This window comes from Xenopus laevis, chromosome 3S (assembly GCF_017654675.1).
Source record: "Xenopus laevis strain J_2021 chromosome 3S, Xenopus_laevis_v10.1, whole genome shotgun sequence".
NCBI classification, from domain to species: Eukaryota; Metazoa; Chordata; class Amphibia; order Anura; family Pipidae; genus Xenopus; species Xenopus laevis.
Window position 1 is genome coordinate 58,678,990 of NC_054376.1, and position 20,255 is coordinate 58,699,244.

The window sequence follows — 20,255 nt, forward strand, 5'->3', positions numbered from 1 at the left end:
TAAGGACTAGTAGTTAAAGGTACAGTATTCTATAATTGTATAATGAAGCTGCTGTGTAGCCTTGGGGGAAGCCATTCAAAGCTGAAAGGAGGAAAAGGTGCAGGATACAAAACAGACGCGTTCTGAAAAATCCTATTGTATACTACAGAGTTTATAAAAACTATGGTTTCTGAAGCACACACCAGGTTTACTAGTTCAGGATGACATTTGGCGCATGTGTGGTGACAATGTGGTGGGAAATGAGGAGACTCTGTAATAAAAAAAAACATTGGATATTAGGCATGACTAGGGTTGCCACCTCCTAATTAAAAGGGGGGGAAAGGGCAGGGGCTGATCACCATGTCATTAAATTCAATGGCCTGGCCGGATTCCTAATTTGGAAATCTGGACAGATGGGGAAACCATAAGCATGACTGAAATTTTCATCGGTCACCTTTTGAAGGTGCTTGAATATTCTAATGTTAATGCTGAATCATCAGAACAATCTTTTTTTTTTTTTTTTTTTTTTTTTTTTTTTTTTTTTACCTACAGCTCTTAACATTGGTAGAGAAGTGGCTGAAAGAGCTTTCATATAACCAGTGGTTGTGGGAAAGATTGTAATTGTAGCATGTATGGCCACCTTTAGACTAGAGATGCACCAAATTAACTATGTGAAAGATTTGGCTGAATACCAAATTAATCCTAATTTGCAGGAAAGTCACGTGATTTTTCCTTCCCACACCTAATTTATATATGTAAATTAGGATTCGGTTTGGCCAAATCCCAAACCGAATCCTGGATTGAAACACAATTTTCAAAGTGCAAATAGTATCCTCGACACAACAATGGGCAGCTAAGGACACCTAGGCAGGACTGGACTTGAGTCAAAATAGGCCCTGGCATTCCAATAATAGAGACCCAATCAGTTCCATAGACAACGTATTCCTCGTTGATCCACTAGTTTCAATTGTTCCAATTTTTTTTTTTTTTTAAAGATTTGTCAACAGTTGCTGGAGTAGCCACCTCCATGTAGTATCATAACCAGAAAGTAGGAACTGGAGAGCCTTCCAATGTAGTTAATATTTCTTTATTGAAGCACTACATGTTTCGGACCACAATGGTCCTTCCTCGGGTGCATGTTACAAATGTTTTAATTAGTGACCTTTTAAACCCTATTCACCTCCCATCAGCCCCAAGTGTATCCTTGGCTTCATCTTGTGGCCAGAGGACGGAATGCTTTGTTACACATGGATACTACTATTAGAAACTTCTACAATCAATGCACCAGAATGTAGCTTCTATTCTTTACCATGTTTCTATTACTATAAATAAACAATTTACTTGGTGTCATTCTTTTACTATTTTTCAATTCTCTTTAGTCTCATCAATCTGTTTCTGTTCTTCCATTCTCTAATCTTTCTATTGTACATTTTCATACTCTAATAAATAAACAATTAATTGCATATGTATGCTGAACCCTTTTTACATTTCACAGTAAGCATTTATAAGACACTTGAGACTCCAAGCCTCATTCATACCTCATGATTCTATTGTATTTAACCTATCTATCCATTTTGCTTCGCATCTTAAAGTATTTCTTCTATCCCCACCTTGTGATGGCTTCTGTATTTGTTCCAAAACCATCCACCTTGGGCTAGCGGCATGTTTTGCAGCATGAAAGTGCCTCCCTACTGGTGTATGGGTTTTCTTTTCGCTGGGGTTGTAAGCACTGATTGATCTTGTGTTCCCCAATCCTTCCTTTCTTCCTGGGGATGTCTGCCCCACATATATTAATCCGCATGGACATCTTAGAATGTAGACAACCCAATCTGAGTTCCATATATCGTACTGTTTAATGGGGATCTTAAGGCCACTGTGGGGATGATATATATTCTCCTTTTTGTTATAGAATTGCAACTGCTGCAATTAAGGCACGGGAAGGTTCCATTTTTTTTTCTCATTTTGTACGATCGTGTATTTTCTTTAAACTATTTCCCAAATTTATGGTCATGCCCCAGGATAGACCAATGTTTCCTCACAACTTTCTCAATGTGCTTGCTAAGTGACCCATATTCAGTAACGAAAGGTATTCTTTTGCCCATATTCAGTTTGCTTATTCTTTGTGAGTAACTGTTCCCCTGGGTAGTTTTAAAACGTCATTTCTAATGGCATTCAATGTTTCCCTCCTGTAGCCTCTTGCTGTGAATTTGGCAATCCATTTCTCAGAGGTTTCCAATTTTTTTCTGAGGATATTCTCCTTAGACATAAAAACTGCCCTTTCGGAATACTCAATGGTATTTGGTGTGTGAAAGCTATCTGGTCGTAAGATGTTGTTACGTTCTAATGGTTTACTGAACAGTTCTGTTGTGTGTCCATTCTCATTATTTATTTTTGCATCCAAAGTAGTGTATACTCGTGTTGCTATATTCTGCAGTAAATTTGATTTGAGAATGTTGTTCATTCAAATAGTTTAAAAATTTCAATAGCTCCGTTTCGGTAGAATTCCAAATAATAAAGACCTCACAAACAATTTTGTCGTTAAACCTCTCATTTTCAAAAATATGTTTGTTTGTTTTTTTTGTTTTTGTTTTTTTTTTCTCCAAGGCACCCATAAAAGTTTGCGTAGTTGGGTGCGCGGTTACTACCCATAGCGGTCCCTTGGGTTTGTATGTAAAATTGTTACTCAAATCTGAAATAGTTCCTTTTCAGTACCAGAGACATAAGGTCTAGTAAGAAAAATACTTTCTGGTGTGTTAAAGGCTTTGAAAGTAGCATTTCCTCTGTGTAATGCATGCCCTCATCATGGGGAATGGATGTGTATAAGGATTGAATATCAATTCTGCATAAAAGCCAATTCAGGTCTATATATCCCCCGCATTTAGTAATCTTTGCAAAAAATCAGAAGTGTCTCTAAGACATTGTGGGATTTTCTCCATAATACTTTGTAAGAAAGTATCAACGTATTGGGATAAAGGTTGTAATGCAGAACCCATCCCTGACACAATTGGCCATCCTGGCGGTTTATCCACCTTTTTATGGACTTTTGGGAGTATATAGAATACAGGGACCCGTGGATTTGAGGTGATTAGAAAGTCCTTTGTTTGATTATTTATTAGACCGGTTTCTACAGCTCCCAATACCACATAATCAATGCTCTTTTTACTTTCCCAGGTGTGATCATATGCGATTTGATTATAGTGACCTGGGGTATTTAATAATCTCAATGCCTCTTCCATATAGTCTGTTTTATTAATACAACTATGCTTCCCCCTTTATACCGCCTTTTTTATGACAATTAACTATTTTTTTTTGTAATTTAGACAGTGCTTCCCTTTCTGCTTTGCTAATATTGTGTTTATGATTAGCTTTTACACCATTTTTCTGCCATATGGCAGAGACCTCATGCATAACTACATTTTCAAATGTTTCCAAATTCTGAGTGGTTATTTCTGGTATATAGTCACTTTTGGGTAATTCACTCTTATGGGTGTTCGCCCTCAGGTGATCAGTATCTTTGTCCCACACATTTTCAATTTCAAAGTTCTGATAAATTTGTAAAAGTCAATTTTCCATTGCTGCCGCGGAGATTCACCTTGCCAGCTGTGTACCGTGCCAGATGTGTAGTCGCGGGTATCTCTTTTTCAAATTTCTTGATCTTTCGTGCTATCACTTCTCTCTTTAGTTTCTCAATACTGATGGCGATATCTTTTAGCGTTTTTTCAAACTCTAATATGTTTGGGGTATTTTGTTTTGAATTTTTTTATTTAAAGTGGCAATATCTTGCTTGGTTTTTTGAATTTCGGGTTGTAGATATTCCGCAGTTAAGACCATGGCATCTAGGCTTGCCTTATTCAGGATGCCTTCCCATTTTGCCGTAATGTTGCTGTATTAATACATCCCAAGGGTGTTAGGTTTACCCTTAATCCACGAGGGATTCTTTTGGTTTTTATATATTCCACCAAGGTTGAGCTGTGAGACGTCAAGTTCAGTTTTTTTTCTTTGATAAATTAAGCAATTGATTATGAAAGTCTTTATCAGTATTTGATCCAAATAAGGATAATGTAGTGTCCGCTGATGCTAGGACTTCGGCAATTTCTGCTTCCGAATATGCAAACGTATTAACCGCTTGTATCTCTTCTTGGGACATGTCAGGATTTGCATTGTGGCGTGGATCAATCAGTTCCCCACCAGCCCACTTAATAGTGGACTTGCTTCTAGGTGGGACTAGAGAGCATGGCTTGGCAGAACTGTGTCAGACAGGCCAGGTGCTGGCTGAGCGCACATACTCATGGAACCATGGAATTGCACACATAGTCGGAGAGAGTGGGGACCGTACATGGGGTAAGAGACAGAGGATGTGCCTGGCACCCCCCAGCTTTGCACCCTAAGCATCTGCCTACCCCTGGTTCTGGCCCTGCGGCTTGGGTAGTATTGGAGTACAATGAGAAGGAGAAAACCAATAGCCCTCAAAGCTCAAAATCAGTCAATGCACGGAGATGGCTGCCTCCATGACAATATTTCAGCTAAACACATTTGTTGGTTCAAGAATGAAATTTGAAATGGTAGAGTGAATTATTTGCAGTGTAATTTAGAAATTAAAGTAAACCATAAAAATCATGACCAAATCCCTAACTCTCATTTAGATTGATATAGGCATAAGCTTGTTGCTATTCGAGAATTAGAGGGAGCAGCTGTGTTTGACTGCTCAATGAGTGCTCACCCTTGGATACCCAGCTATAGTCCCTGTTAAACTGGCCATAGACGCAAAGATCCGATTGTACAAATTATTGTACGATCGGACTTCCTCGTCTCCCGACCTGCCACTAACCATTCTGATCAAATAAAGTACAAAAGAACAAATCAGTAGAGCAATCGTACGAAAGTTATGTCCAACAAAAGCTAGTGACAGTCTCCCACTGAAATCATACGATCGGCAATACACGCAGAGATATTACCCGCAGCCGACAGAAATCTTTTAACCTGTCCAAACGACCGATCTCTGCTAGACGAAAAATGTCGGGACTCGATTTGTACAATAAGATCTTTGTGTCTATGGACAGCTTTAGTCAGTGTCAGACTGGGACACCAGGGGCCCACACAAAAACCTTTGACTAGGGGCCCACCAATTAATCTTATTCCTCTCCTCACTCAACCTCTATTCTCCTAATCTCTTTTCTTTACATTATAATCTACAATTCAATCTATTTAGCCTCATTGTTCTCATAGAAATAGGGAATGGCCATGAAATAAGACAAATGTTTAGCAGCATAAGGGCCCACTGGGACTTTTCCAGGTATCCCGGTGGGCCAGTCCGACACTGGCTTTAGTCAGACCCATGAATACAGTTTTATCAGTAGTTGCCTTTTTTAGAAAAACGTGTAAAAATTATAGTAGACCCAGTGGTAGGTGTTAGAAATTCTCAACTTGTCCCATATGGCCTGGCCCACGCTACTTTCAACCATCTTTTGGTTAGTGGGGCTGTCAATCATGTTATGGGCTTGTTGGGTTTTGCTGCAATTTTGTGATACTTATATGGACACATTGACAGGATTTCCAGCAACGCTACCCATGCTGTTTTTTACTGGATACCACGTATGAGTGTGATTATGCATAAGAGTGATTGGATTATGCATTTGAGTGAGTGGGATTATACATGTAGGAGTGAGTGGGATTACACATATGAGTGAGTAGGATTACACTTACTTGCTAATAAAGTTACATTACCAAAAAAAACTTCTGAGCAAGGTCATCAGACGTGGCTGGATATGCAAATATAAATGATGATGTAGCCTATAGAAAATGGCCGCCTGGTTGAAGCACATCTTGCATTCAGGAAAACACTACAGTGCAGACTAATGGAGGGGATACAGATACTACCTGACCCAATACAGAGACAATGATGCATTTTGTGGGGGGAATATGTGCCCAACCTAAAAACATGTGTTTATAAGGTTTACATGTCCTTTAATACAAACTTTCTCCAACTCTCCATAACCAGTGGCTGCAGCAAAGTATCTTTCAAATTGAATCCCAGTTTTTTTTTAAATCTGGCTCCAAGATCTTTGTCCCTGCAGCTGGAGTTTGAAACTGTAAAGGGGATGTAAAGGCAAAAATGAAATCCAATACAAATCTCTACACAGTCGCTGACTGCTCTACAGGAAAACAAACAAAGCTGCTTGAGTTCTGCATGGCTGGGAAGTAAGGCGGGGCTCCCCCTGCTGTTCATAAGTATGATTCTTTCCCTGCCCAGCAGTTAGGGACCATCTGACAATTCTTATCCACAGCAGTAAATGAAGGGAGAATTTCACTGCATACAGTCAGGTTTCTTATAAAAACGGTACACATTTTTAATTAAAGTATATTGGACATAGGTTTTTTTTTTTCATTAAAAACTGGATTTTATTTTTTTGCCTTTCTTTGTCCTTTAAGGGGCAGATTTATCAAGGGTTGGATTTAGAGTTCATGCAGCGCCGATTCTTACCTAAGGGCCGCCTGAGGCAGCTCCTGCAATGCCGCCCCACCTCGCCAACTTACCTGTCGGGAGGGGAGGCAGGAACACTAATGCGGAGAGTGCAATTGCGCTCTCACATTAGTAAAGTAAAAAAACGGAAATTCGGCTCTTAAAGGTACCAGAAGCGGCTTTTTGCCGCCCCTGGAAACCTCTCTGGCGTTGCCGTCTGAGGCGAGCGTCTTCGCTCGCCTCAATTGCGGTGCGCCCCTGAGTTCATGTGCAAAAACGTAGGCGTCATGTCGGATGCGACAGAGATTAAGGTAAGTAATTTCATTGTTGGATTGTGTTGCAGGGTTGATGGGACGCAACATGACAGTCGGATGCAGACGCTGCATGCTGTGGAAATAAGGTAAGTAATGCTATTGTCAGATTGTGTTGCATTGTTGATGCGTCATGCTCCAACAATATCATTACTTAACTTATTTCCATTGCATCCGACGTGACGTTGGATCGCGCCGGAATCGTCCGCGGGGTCCTGTCCTGGCAAATCTTGGGTTCTGAAAACAGGAGATGCACCTGAAATCATTGCAGCCAGTGCATTTAAACTAGAGTGAATTGGATGCAATGGTTAAAAATTTCGTCTGGCATTACTTTGGCAGTCAGCATAAAAATGCAATTTATTTTCCAATTATTTAGACTCAAGTTTTGGGCCTCCCAGTGATTTACATTGTTTCTTCTCCATTAGGATAAAACTCCACAAGCTCTTTTCATCAGATTTTGTTGTTCAGATTATATCACAGTGCTACGCAATATGTTGGCGCTATATAAATACATGTTAATAATAATAATAATAATATCTGATCCTCCATGCAACACCACACAATGCCGGGCAGCAGCACGAGATTTTGTAGGATGCTACAATATCTGACCCCCCTAGGCTAGAATGTAAAGTTAGATTAGATAAAGTTGGATGGGGTCTTTTCTTCATGCATTTACATTCAGGGTTGGAGTGGGCCGGCGGGACACTGGGAAAAAACCCTGTGGGCCCCCGGCTCTTGTGGGCCCTGCCAACCCAGATCCGCACCCAGGTCCGTGATTTGGAGCCTTCTTAATACCTCACGAGGAAACTTTGGTCAACTTCGGTATACGTAGCACCGCATGTGCCATGCCGCAGGCGATTTGTCATTCTAGGCGACAGAAGACAGGTGGAAGCCATTTGGGGAGATTAGTCGCCCCAAAGAAGAGGTGATTAGTTGCCAGGTGTGCCCTTAAAGGGATTCTGTCATGATTTTTATTCAGCAGCATATGTGGCTTGTAAATGAGCCCTATAGCATTTAGGTACCCTGGTCATATAATTACTTGTCCATTTGCGCCCTCTTGTGGCCAAATTAGAGACTGTGTCGGCTGAAACAATAATAATAACAATATAAAGCGTAGGAGGTATATAGCTGGAATGGTGTTTTTATAATTGGCCAAGTTCTTTCTCCTGTTAGAGTGTAAAATATTATTTTAAAGGGCAAGTAAAGCCTAATAGGAACTAAAGTCTAAAACTCTTTTTGATGGTATAGAGCTGCTGCACTGCTTTTCCACTGCCAGCAACAGTGCAGTACAAAGCAGAGCCCCTTGATCTGCACACTGTATGGGTGCCACCACTGGAAATCTCCTTTCATCTCTATTTATTAGATATTCACATTGCAGAGTCAGCTGAATATATTTAACCTGTTAGTTTTCACATCATTTACCATAATTTATAGTTTGTGAATCACAATGCCTGCACTATTTACTGATTTATTAATCTCTGTTTTTTTATTATACTGTATAAAAAGATAAGCATACACTTTTAAAATATTAAAAATGTTTATGTAGATTGCTTAGTTCTCTAAATCAAACACGTTCTAACTTTTTATAGAGTTGGCATTTTATTGTGTGGGCTCAGTTGGCATCTTCTGCATGGGCCCAAAATATTGATCTCCCTGGTACTGTAAATGCGAGGATTATGTGACCGTTTTTTTCTGTAGCAATACTGAAACAATCATTGTGTAGTTGGGGTTCCCTGCAATCTGTTTAGCGGTGGATAATTAGCAATTAGATTTTAACAGTCATCTATAAGTTAGAAATCTAAAGCAAAAATTGGATTGGTTGCTATAGCCTACATCACCAGTGATATTTATTTATATCTCCACAGTTGTAAACATGCCATGCAAGGAACTGATGAATGTACAATTCATAGAATTTACCGAATTTGTCTGGCACAGCTCAGAAAGCGACCAAATAATTGCAATAATATTGTTGTCTGTTATGACGATTGCATGTTGGAGATAAATATCTCAACTCTAGAATGAGTAAGACGGCCAAAACGATGGACACCCTCCTTTTATCCTCTTACCCCTAACCCTTCACTTACTGGAGGGAAAGGGTGATCTATAACAACGAGAGAGAGAGAGAGGCTTAAAGGGATACTTTTATGGGAAAAAAATGAATCAGTTAATAGTGCTGCCCCAGCAAAATTCTGCTCTGAAATCCATTTCCCAAAAGAGCAAACAGATTTTTTTATATTCAATTTTGAAATCTGACATGGGGCTAGACATGTCAATTTCCCAGCTGCCCCTGGTCATGTGACTTGTGCTCTGATAAACTTCAATCACTCTTTACTGCTGTACTGCAAGTTGTAGTGATATCACCCCCTCCCCCCCCCCCCCAGCAGCCACACAACAGAACAATGGAAAGGTAACCAGATAGCAGCTCCCTAACACAAGATAATAGCTGTCTGGTAGATCTAAGAACAACACTCAATAGTAAAAACCCATTTCCCACTGAGAAACATTCAGTTACATTGAGAAGGAAAAACAGCAGCCTGCCAGAAAGCATTTCGCTCCTAAAGTGCAGGCACAAGTCACATGACATGGGGCAGCTGGGAAATTGACAACATGGCAGATTTCAAAATTGAATATAAAAAAATCTGTTCTTTTATAAAATGGATTTCAGTGCAGAATTCTGATGGAGTAGCACTATTAACTGGTGCGTTTTGAAAAAAACATGTTTTCCGATGACAGGATCCCTTTAAGAGGGATATAAATGAGCTAGAGAGAGTGCAGAGACGTGCAACTAAACTGGTTGGAGGGATGGAAGATTTAAATTATGATGGTAGACTAGCAAGTTTGGGGTTGTTTACTCTGGAAAAAAGGTGCTTGCAACGGGACATGCTTACACTTTACAAGTACATTAGAGGACTTTATAGACAAATAGCGGTGGACCTTTTTACCCATAAAGTGGATCACCGTACCAGAGGCCACCCCTTTAGACTAGAAGAAAAGAACTTTCATTTGAAGCAACGTAGGGGGTTCTTCACAGTGAGGACAGTGAGGTTGTGGAATGCAATGCCTGGTGATGTTGTAATGGCTGATTCTGTTAATGCTTTTAACAGGGGCTTGGATGATTTATTTGACAATTTCTTGGACAAGAATAATATCTAAGGCTATTGTGATACTAAAATCTACAATTAGTATAGATGTTGACATGTGCAGTTTATGCGAGTGTATGGAAGGTCGGTGTAAGTGTGTGTATGTATGATTAAGGGATACATTCCTGAAATGCGTTAGGCAGTAAACAGCAGTAATCCCAATAAACCAAATCCAGAAGTGCCTTCCCCCTGTGGAGTTTTTGATGCATTTACAGTGGGGACACTGTTGACTGAGCACCTGGGCCATGGGAAGAGTGGTGAGCTGGAGCGGTCTTTTTTTTGTCTTTTATCTATTGTGTGTATGTATGTATGTATGTATGTATGTATGTACCCTGGGTTTCATTTGGAGGGGTTGAAATCAATGCACTTTGGTCTTTTTCAACTCAATTTTACTGTGTGACAATGCAGAAAAAAAATCAGATTTCTTCCATTTAAGACTTCCAAAATTTCCACAAAATGAATCCCCTGATCCTATGTCACACACATATGCATAAAGAGTGAGCTGGGGTATTATGTGTACCTCAGCATGGCTGTCTGTGCTAGGATTTCCTTCCTGGTGCGCAAGGTCATACCAGCAGCGTAACTAGAGGGGGGCGGGCCCTGGCACGGGACATGCAGCCCGGCCCCGGCCCCGGCCCCCTCCGTACACCCGGAAACGGCTGCATTTATAGCCGCTTTTAGGTAAAAACACAGTGGTGCGCAAGCTGCCGGGGGGCCTTGAGGGGGTGCGGGCCCTGGCCCAATCGCACCGCCTGCTCCTCCGGTAGTTATGCCACTGGTTCATACCTCTATTAGCCCACACCTCTGGTGGGGGGGGGGACTATTTTTATTTTATAGGTGCCATTCAATCAGCTGCTATAGTGTTACAATTGTTAGAACCAGCAGGGCAAAGAAAAGAAAGAAACAAACTTTCTTGGCAAATAATTCATTTTACCATGTAAAATTTCATTTGTAATATTGGTGTATTGGCAGCCATCTCATCTCATTTTGCCTGGTCATGTGTTTCAGAAAGAGCCAGCACTTCATGATGGAACTATTTTCAGGCAGGCTAATGATTCTCCTACTCAATGTAATTAAAAGTGTTGCAGTGGCACACCCAAGGAGCTGTTATTTGATTACCTTTCCATTATTCTGCTGATGGGCTGCTGGGGGGCGAGGGGTGATATCACTCCAACTTGCAGTGCAGCAGTGACTGAAGTTTATGAGAGCCAGGTCACATGACTGGGGGCACCTGGGAAACTGACAGTATGTCTAGCCTCTTGTCAGATTTCAAAATTATATTTAAAAATTTAGTTTGCTCTTTTGAAAAACAGATTCAGTGCAAAAGTCTGCTGGAGCAGCACTTTTAAATGATGCATTTTGGGGAAAAACATGTTTTCCCATGACAGTATCCCTTTAAAGTGATACCAACAATAAAAATGTCCTTTTCAAAATAATAATTTACATTTAAAGTTGCTTATAGGTCATTGATCATTTTTCACTGATAGGTCTGCTTTTGTAAGTAATTGTTACTTGAAGTTCCTGTCTTCCCAACCTGAATGTCCCTTCTTAACCTGTTAGAGTTTCTAATACTAACAGACTCCTGCTGCACAAATATGGCATCCCCCACATGGGGGTAAGAAAAGTAATTTAAAATCATCAGGCAAATACTTTTATGGCAAAATTATAAATAACATTCAAAGACAATATTATGATAGATATAAAGAAGGTTATTTTCTGGTGTCAGTATCTCTTTAATTATTATGTGAATCTAGAAATATCATTCAGGGCCTGTAAACAATACTTTGTTATAAAAACAAGAACAATACCTTGTATACTGACTGTATAAATCTAGCCATATGTACTAAGAAATGCATAATCAAATGGGCAGTCTTAAAATAGGATAAAAACTAGGGAAATTACCTAAATGCACACCACATAGCATGGATGTGTAGAAATGTAAACTAATAAGGGTACTCAAAATGAGCAACTGCACCTGACACATAAATATTACTCATCTAAACTGAAAAAAGAAAAAGTCAACTCTTTTTTCCCTTCATTACATCCTTTATTCCTTCCCTAACCATTTCTTAACCCTTCCAAAAACACTTTCCCCTTCCCTGTAATCTTTCCTCCCTCCCTCAAAACACCTTTCCTCTCCCCCTGTAACCTACCTTCCCTCTACCAAAACACCTTTCCTCTCCCCCTCTTACCTCTCCTCCCTCCACCAAAACACCTTATCTCTTCCCCTCTAACCCCTCCTCCCTCCCCCAAAACACCTTATCTCTTCCCCTCTAACCTCTCCTCCCTCCCTCCCTCTACCAAAACACCTTTCCTCTCCCCCTCTAACCTCTCCTCCCTCCCTCCCAGTGTAGGACTGGCCCACTGGGATACCAGGAAAACTCCCGGTGGGCCCAGGTGTCAGGGGGCCCTTGTACTGCTAAAGATTTGGCCTATTTCATGGCCATTTACTATTTCTGTGAGAACAAAGAGACTAAATAGATGGAATAATAGAATATAGTATGTAAAGAATAGAGACTAGGAGAATAGAGTGAGGAGAAGAATAATAATAGTAGTGGGAGTGGGCCCCTGGTCTATGGTTCTTTGGTGGGCCCCTGGTCTAAGGTTGTTGTGTGGGCCCCTGGTGTCCCAGTCCGACACTGCTTACTCCCTCTACCAAAACACCTTTCCTCTCCCCCTCTGACCTCTCCTCCCACCCTCCCTCTACCAAAACACCTTTCCTCTCCCCCTCTAACCTCTCCTCCCTCCCTCAAAACACCTTTCCTCTTCCCCCTGTAACCTACCCTCCCTCTCCCAAAAAACCTTTCCTCTCCACCTCTAACCTTTCCTCCCTCCCCCAAAACACCTTTCCTCTCCCCCTCTAAACTACCCTCCCTCCCCCAAAACACCTTTATTTACTCATCCGGTTGGAATTCTTAGTGAATTAACGTTTGGAGATATTTTACACAGAATGCCAACTAATTAGTGTGCTAATGTATAGAGCAGTGATCCCCAACCAGTAGCTCGTGAGCAACATGTTGCTCTCCAACCCCTTGGATGTTGCTCATAGTGGCCTCAAAGCAGGTGCTTATTTTTGAATTCCAGGCTTGGAGGCAAGTATTGGTTGTATAAAAACCAGGTGCACTGCCAAATAGAGCCTCAATGTAGGTTGACAATCCACAAAGGGGCTACCAAATGGCCAATCACAGCACTTATTTGGCAGCTGAAGAACATTTTTCATGCTTGTGTTGCTCCCCAACTCCTTTTTTTTCTGAATGTTGCTCACGGGTTCAAAACGTTGGGGATCCCTGGTATAGAGGAATCTGGCATATCAGTCCCTTTTTCCTCCTGTGCCCCTTTGTTAAAACTTTAAAAAAAAATAGTGCTACAGACAAGGTATTGGGCTCCTTATGGTGTCCAGGGCTTCATGCTCATCAATGGTAAAAAATAGTTTGTTTTTTGTGATTGCAGCTTAGCTATAGCTGTGCAGTTTATATATCTGATTACCCTCCTGTGGGGTATTAATATGTATAATGGTTTATCTCAGTACTATAACAACATTTCTTTTGGGAAGTTTGTGCTGATTTTTTTTTTTATTTGTACTAATGTGTATTTCCAGTTGCTAAGTCTTTCAACAGCATTTCCGAAACAGGTTTCCTTTTTCCTCTCTCAGCAAAAGCCGGAAGCTGGGGGGGTAAAGGCAGGAGGAGACTGCTGTACTTGAGCCTCCCATACAAATCTTGTTCCCACGACCTGATTCCTCTCTTTGATTACTTTTAATTGTGCTAGCCGGGGTTTCTGTGACCTTTCACAATATTGGCATTGTTTTTTTAGTCCCTCATATTAAATATTGCATTGTACACCTCCATAGTTCATAGAACATTTGTTTTTACAGTGCATGTAGTCCACACCTACTAATAGCCCATTGACCATATAAAGCTACACAAAAACACTATTGGTAATTTAATTATGCAGGTGCAAAATAACATTGTGCATAAATAATATGACAGCCTCTAAAAATAGTTCATACATACTGATGTCTATATGGCAGATTATAATAAGTATGTAACTTCAAGACTTGCTGTCCCAAGAATTATCAAAAACCCCTTGGTAAACATATCTTCTATAGACATGCAGTTGCATTGGAAGGCAGTTGTGGGAAGGAATGCATTCCAGAAAACAGAAATTTAAATAAAAAAAACAGTATGCTTAATTCTGAATTTTTTTGTCATTGGTTTTCTATGGAAAGTACCAAGCATACTTGGGGATGGTGGAGATAGGAACTGCTGGCAGCATCTGAGCACTTAAAGTTGGACTCTATTTGGCCGTCCCTATTGTACTATTATTTCTTGCCAGCTATACGATAATGACTGTAGGGTTAACTTTTAATATTTTTTATAAATTGTATTTCCATTGATAATCATCCAGGCTATTTTTTTATTTATTTAGTATTTGGTTGCTATGGTCAGTAACCCTAGCAATCAGAACACAGTGTGAAGAAGAGCTGCTGGATAATATTGAAAAATTCAGATAATAATAATAAAGTCAAATAATAAATAAATAAAAAGTCAAATAAATAATAAAAAAGTCTCCAAATTGTGCATATTAAATGTTAATGCCAAGTTCACACTACTACTGTTTATCAAAGAGGGTAGATTTAGCCTAGATTAAAGGTGAACTAAACCCTAAAAATGAATATGGCTAAAAAATTCAATATTTTATATACTGAATTTATTGGACCAGCCTAAAGTTTTACCATCTTAGAAAGTGTCTGTGACATTCCCATGCTCAGTGGGCTCTGAGCAGCTGTTGAGAAGCTAAGCTTAGGGGTTGGTGCAAATTATCCAGCAGAAAATTAGTTTGTAATAATCTGATGCTACAAGGCTGATTATTAAATTCTGATGTTAGTTGCATTGGTTTCTCTGCCATGTAGTAATTATGTGTATTGTTGACTTATATGCCTTATATTGTGACATTTAGGGGCACATTTACTATGGGTTGAATATCGAGGGTTAATTAACCCTCGATATTCTACCGTCAAAGTAAAATCCTTCGACTTCGAAAATCGAAGTCGAAGGATTTACCGCATTTCGTTCGTTCGTACGATCGAAGGAAAAATCGTTCGATCGAACGATTAAATCCTTCGAATCGAAAGGATTTTAATCCATCGATCAAACGATTTTCCTTTGCTCAAAAAAAAGCTAGAAAAGCCTATGGGGACCTTCCCCATAGGCTAACATTGATGCTCGGTAGGTTTTAGGTGGCGAAGTAGGTGGTCGAAGTTTTTTTTAAAGAGACTGTAATCGAATTCGTAGTCGATGGTCGAAGTAGCCAAAAAAATACTTCGAAATTCGAAGTATTTTTTATTCTATTCCTTCACTCGAGCTAAGTAAATGTGCCCCTTACTGTTTATGCTATGTGTACTGTATATTGTGTCGGTCCCTAAGCTCAGTGACAGCAGCACAGATTGTGTGCAGTGAATCAGCAGCAAAGAAGATGGGGAGCTACTGGGGCATCTTTGGAGGCACAGATCTTTGCTGCTAAAGGTCTGTGTTTGCCTTGGGTTGGTACAAAAGATCAGAACATAATATACAACATTTCTGCCATACTTCTTTAGTTAAACTTTAGTTCTCCTTTAACTGAGATATCAGTAGCAGTTTTGATCCCTGAAATGTTTGTGTTAAATGCAGTTTAAAGAAAAATCCTCTTTTCGCACTTAACTTGCAAAAAAATAAATAAATAAAAAAACAAGTTAAGAAAAGTACATTTTTCTGTGATTCGCTAATGGTAGACCTCATACTCAATTAACATGATCCTTCTATTCTCCCCAGTCAATCAGTGCTCTTATAAAAGCATATAACCTAACAGCCAGAGTACAGTATATTTCATTACATACACACTTTTATATAAAATCACAATTGCTAGGACCATGCACTGACACCATGCGGCCTTGGGGCGCTGCTACTCAAAATCGGGCCCTGACCATATAGTATCTCAGTGTTGACACGCACCCTGCAGGCGCATGTGCTATTGGAGCTAGTCAGGAATCCACTTGAACTGCACATGCGCCTGCAAGGTCCTGATGTTGTATATATAATTTCCCATATGCACTGTACATTGAAACAATGCATTAATACAATAAACAAGGAAGAATATAGTACTGAAACATAAATAACTATAAACAGTACACAGCAAATCGATTACAACTTTGAAGAAAGGTTAATGGGATACACACACGCCATCAGGGGGGGCATAGGGTTCACAGTTGACCCAGGCCTGGGGGATTTTCAGGGTCTATGGGGGGCTTGACATTGCTGCAGAAGAAAGCGTTCCGGAGCCACTCCAGAGACGCAACAGAAAAGAATGCCACTCCAGAAGCCGCAACAGAAAAGAATGAAGTTGCTTTCTCTGGAAAAGAAGGATGGAGCAACTGCTGGAGAAGAACGAAGAAGACTGCCTTCCGAAAAGGAAGAAGGTCACCTGCTGAACTTTAAAGGTAAGTTCCGTGCTGCTGAATAATCCGCTCTGGAGCTGCTCCGCATCCGCTTCAGAGAAAAATGAAGACCCTCAGGCATACCCCCGAACTGTCCCGTTTTGAGCAGGACAGTCCCGCTTTTGACAGCTCAACCCACAGTCCCGGATGTGTACTGGTATGTCTCAATTTTCTCTTTGCACTGAACTGCCAGAAAAAGATACAAAGTTTCTAACATATGTAGGGGAGAAGAGAAATCCTTCCCCTGCTTTTCTGTCTGTGACATCATTCAGCCCAGTAACAGGCTGGAGAGCGACCTGATTGGCTGGACACCGCAGTGCATCCTGGGAGGAGAGGGTGTGCCAGACTGTAAGCTGTGTGTGTAGGCCCTGCTGGATCTGTGAGTCTGCAGGAGTGCAGAAAGAGGCTGTCTGACCCTGTCACGCTGCTAAAGCTTCAGAGGAGGAAAGTGCCATTGGTGAGAGTGATTCTGGAGAAGAGTTATTTGTGATTCCAATGTGATCTGCCTCTGAGAGAAAGCGCTGAGTAAATCCCTTGAAAAGAGGATTTGCCACAGGAAGACAGGCCTTGTGTAATTTTGCCTGCTACGTGGGAAGCTGCTATTTTCCAAGGGAAAAGGTACTCTGTGGAAAGGTAGCGCTACCAGGGGAATAAGAGCTCTGGGGAAAGGGACATTGCATTTTGAACTGTGTGCTTTTAACCCTTCCAGACAAGTGGGACTGTGATACTATAAGAACTGTGTTTGAACAGATAGTTAAACCCTAATAGGGATTTAGGTGGTGTCCCTTATATTTCCATACAGGCGTGACTTGTGTATTAGTTTTACTTTACAGTTTATATAAAGTTAAATATTGTTATCTGCAAAGTGTGTGTTTATTATTTCCTAGGGGATTCCTCTGAGGTAAGTTCCTCAGTGCTCCCTAGGTGGAGGCACTGCGCTGTGATTCCCAGTTCCCAGTACTTTTCGACTTGCAAAAGGGACTCAGGGCCCCTGAATTGCCAAGGAAGCTATTATTTAAAGGGACAGTAACCAAAATAGCGTTACATTGGAGGCACTGCTGAGATGTCGACTGGGAAGCTGGGGATGTTTGATGAAAATATGTCTGCCTTTGAAACTCCACAAAGTGTTCGCCAATGGTGTACTGCATTGGGACTTAACCCCCGAAAGGTTGCCGCTGTTGGGCCCATGGTGCCCAGAGTGAAGGAAGAATTTATTTATCAAGTTCTGGATGGGGAACAGATTTTTTACCGCCCAAGGGTGGCTGCGTCACGGCGGGATTCTGCCGGGGTCCTGTTGAATGTTCTTATAGACAGCCCCAGAGAGATAGATCGTGACCGTGTTCCCCCTGATATTGATGCTGAAAGTGAAGGGCCCTGGAAGATTGTTCTGCCTGATATGTCTGATGACGCAGATGAGTTAACTTCCCAGGGTGATGCCCTTACTACCCAGTATGCAGTGAAGGCACCAGAGAGTGTGCAGCTGAACAAGACGTTGTTTGATTCGCCAGCTGAAAAGAGTCACATAAAGAGATGTCCATCCTGTGAGAGCGTGGTCTCCAAGGGGAGTCACCATAGTTCTGGTGGCCGGCTGGATACTCCAGAGATTGTGAGCGCGCTGGGACAACTTACTGACCAACTGACACAGCTAGCCTGGAATGGTAATTTTAAGAGACTTAAAGTGTTTTCAGGTACCAATCCTGTACCCTCAGGTGAAGAGTCCTTTGAGAGTTGGAGAGACTCCACTGTTGTGTCCGTGAGAGATTGGACTGGGCCCGAGACTACTATGAGAAGGAAGATCCTTGAGAGTCTTCGCAGCCCTGCCGTGGATGTTGTTAAGTCCTATATGGTTGGTCACCCCGATGCTACTTCGGGTGATCTGATTGAAGTCCTGGAGGTGACGTTTGGCCCTGTAGAGAGTGCTACAGAGATGCTCTACCGCTTCCACTCTACTGTCCAGAAAGAGAAGGAAGATTTGTCTGCTTATCTTGTGCGGCTAGAACAAGGCCTGAGACTGCTAGTGAGCCGCGGTGCAATTACAGACGATGAAATGGATTCTATGAGAATTCGCCAATTGAAAAGAGGGACTCTGAATAGTGACCCTGTTGCCATGACAATTAGAGCACACTACCAGGATAAGCTACCCCCTGGGTATGTTGCTCTGATGGAGAGGGTTCGGCGAGAGGAGGCTGATGCCTACGTGAGGGTCAAACGGAGTTCCACTGCAGGGCATACAGAGAAATCCCCTGCTGAAGCAAAACTGGCAGAAGAGAACAAGAAACTTCGCAAAGAGTTGGAGGACTTAAAAGCTCAATTGTATGAGAGAGCCAAACCCCCAGCTGAAACTAAGAGAGTTCCTACGTGTTACCGGTGTGGAAAGCTTGGCCACATCCAGTCAAACTGCCCAGTTCCTGATGAAGGTGAAACCCAATCTGCACTGTGTAAAGTACGCCGTAGGCGTAGAAGATTCCATGGGAGATGTTACAAGTGCCAGGTGATGGGTCATCAGGCCCGAAGTTGTAAGACTTACAAAAATTCCACCATACAGAAGTCTTATTATGAGCCTTCTGTCTGTGAAAGTGACTCCCCTGAAGAGGATAGGGTGTTGAGTCGAGAGAAGACTACTGTGGAGAACCCTATTGGCATGAAGGTGGCCCCTGAAACCTTTGATACCCCCGATAGATCTAAAGTACTGGGTCTGGGTAAGCGCAGGTCTCCAGGTAAGGCCAATGTTAGGGTCCCAGGTAACAATAGTGATAAAGACATTTTTGACTGTTTTGCTGTCCAGGCATGCCAGGGCATACGGCAAGCGAGGACGTTGCCGATTTGTCCAAGGGGAGAATGTAGGGGAGAAGAGAAATCCTTCCCCTGCTTTTCTGTCTGTGACATCATTCAGCCCAGTAACAGGCTGGAGAGCGACCTGATTGGCTGGACACCGCAGTGCATCCTGGGAGGAGAGGGTGTGCCAGACTGTAAGCTGTGTGTGTAGGCCCTGCTGGATCTGTGAGTCTGCAGGAGTGCAGAAAGAGGCTGTCTGACCCTGTCACGCTGCTAAAGCTTCAGAGGAGGAAAGTGCCATTGGTGAGAGTGATTCTGGAGAAGAGTTATTTGTGATTCCAATGTGATCTGCCTCTGAGAGAAAGCGCTGAGTAAATCCCTTGAAAAGAGGATTTGCCACAGGAAGACAGGCCTTGTGTAATTTTGCCTGCTACGTGGGAAGCTGCTATTTTCCAAGGGAAAAGGTACTCTGTGGAAAGGTAGCGCTACCAGGGGAATAAGAGCTCTGGGGAAAGGGACATTGCATTTTGAACTGTGTGCTTTTAACCCTTCCAGACAAGTGGGACTGTGATACTATAAGAACTGTGTTTGAACAGATAGTTAAACCCTAATAGGGATTTAGGTGGTGTCCCTTATATTTCCATACAGGCGTGACTTGTGTATTAGTTTTACTTTACAGTTTATATAAAGTTAAATATTGTTATCTGCAAAGTGTGTGTTTATTATTTCCTAGGGGATTCCTCTGAGGTAAGTTCCTCAGTGCTCCCTAGGTGGAGGCACTGCGCTGTGATTCCCAGTTCCCAGTACTTTTCGACTTGCAAAAGGGACTCAGGGCCCCTGAATTGCCAAGGAAGCTATTATTTAAAGGGACAGTAACCAAAATAGCGTTACACATACTTAACATACTTTTGTAACGATTTTAGATAAGATAAGAACTTACACAACTTAAAGGGCAATTCACCTTCATTAGCAAAACTGTAATAACACATAAAAACCACAGAAATGTGTTCAAACTTTCATAACCTGCCAATTTTGTAAAATGGACATAGTAATTAGGGGTGTGGTCACAAAAATGGGTTTGGTCAAAAAATGTCACCACGTTACGCGCGGCAAATCTT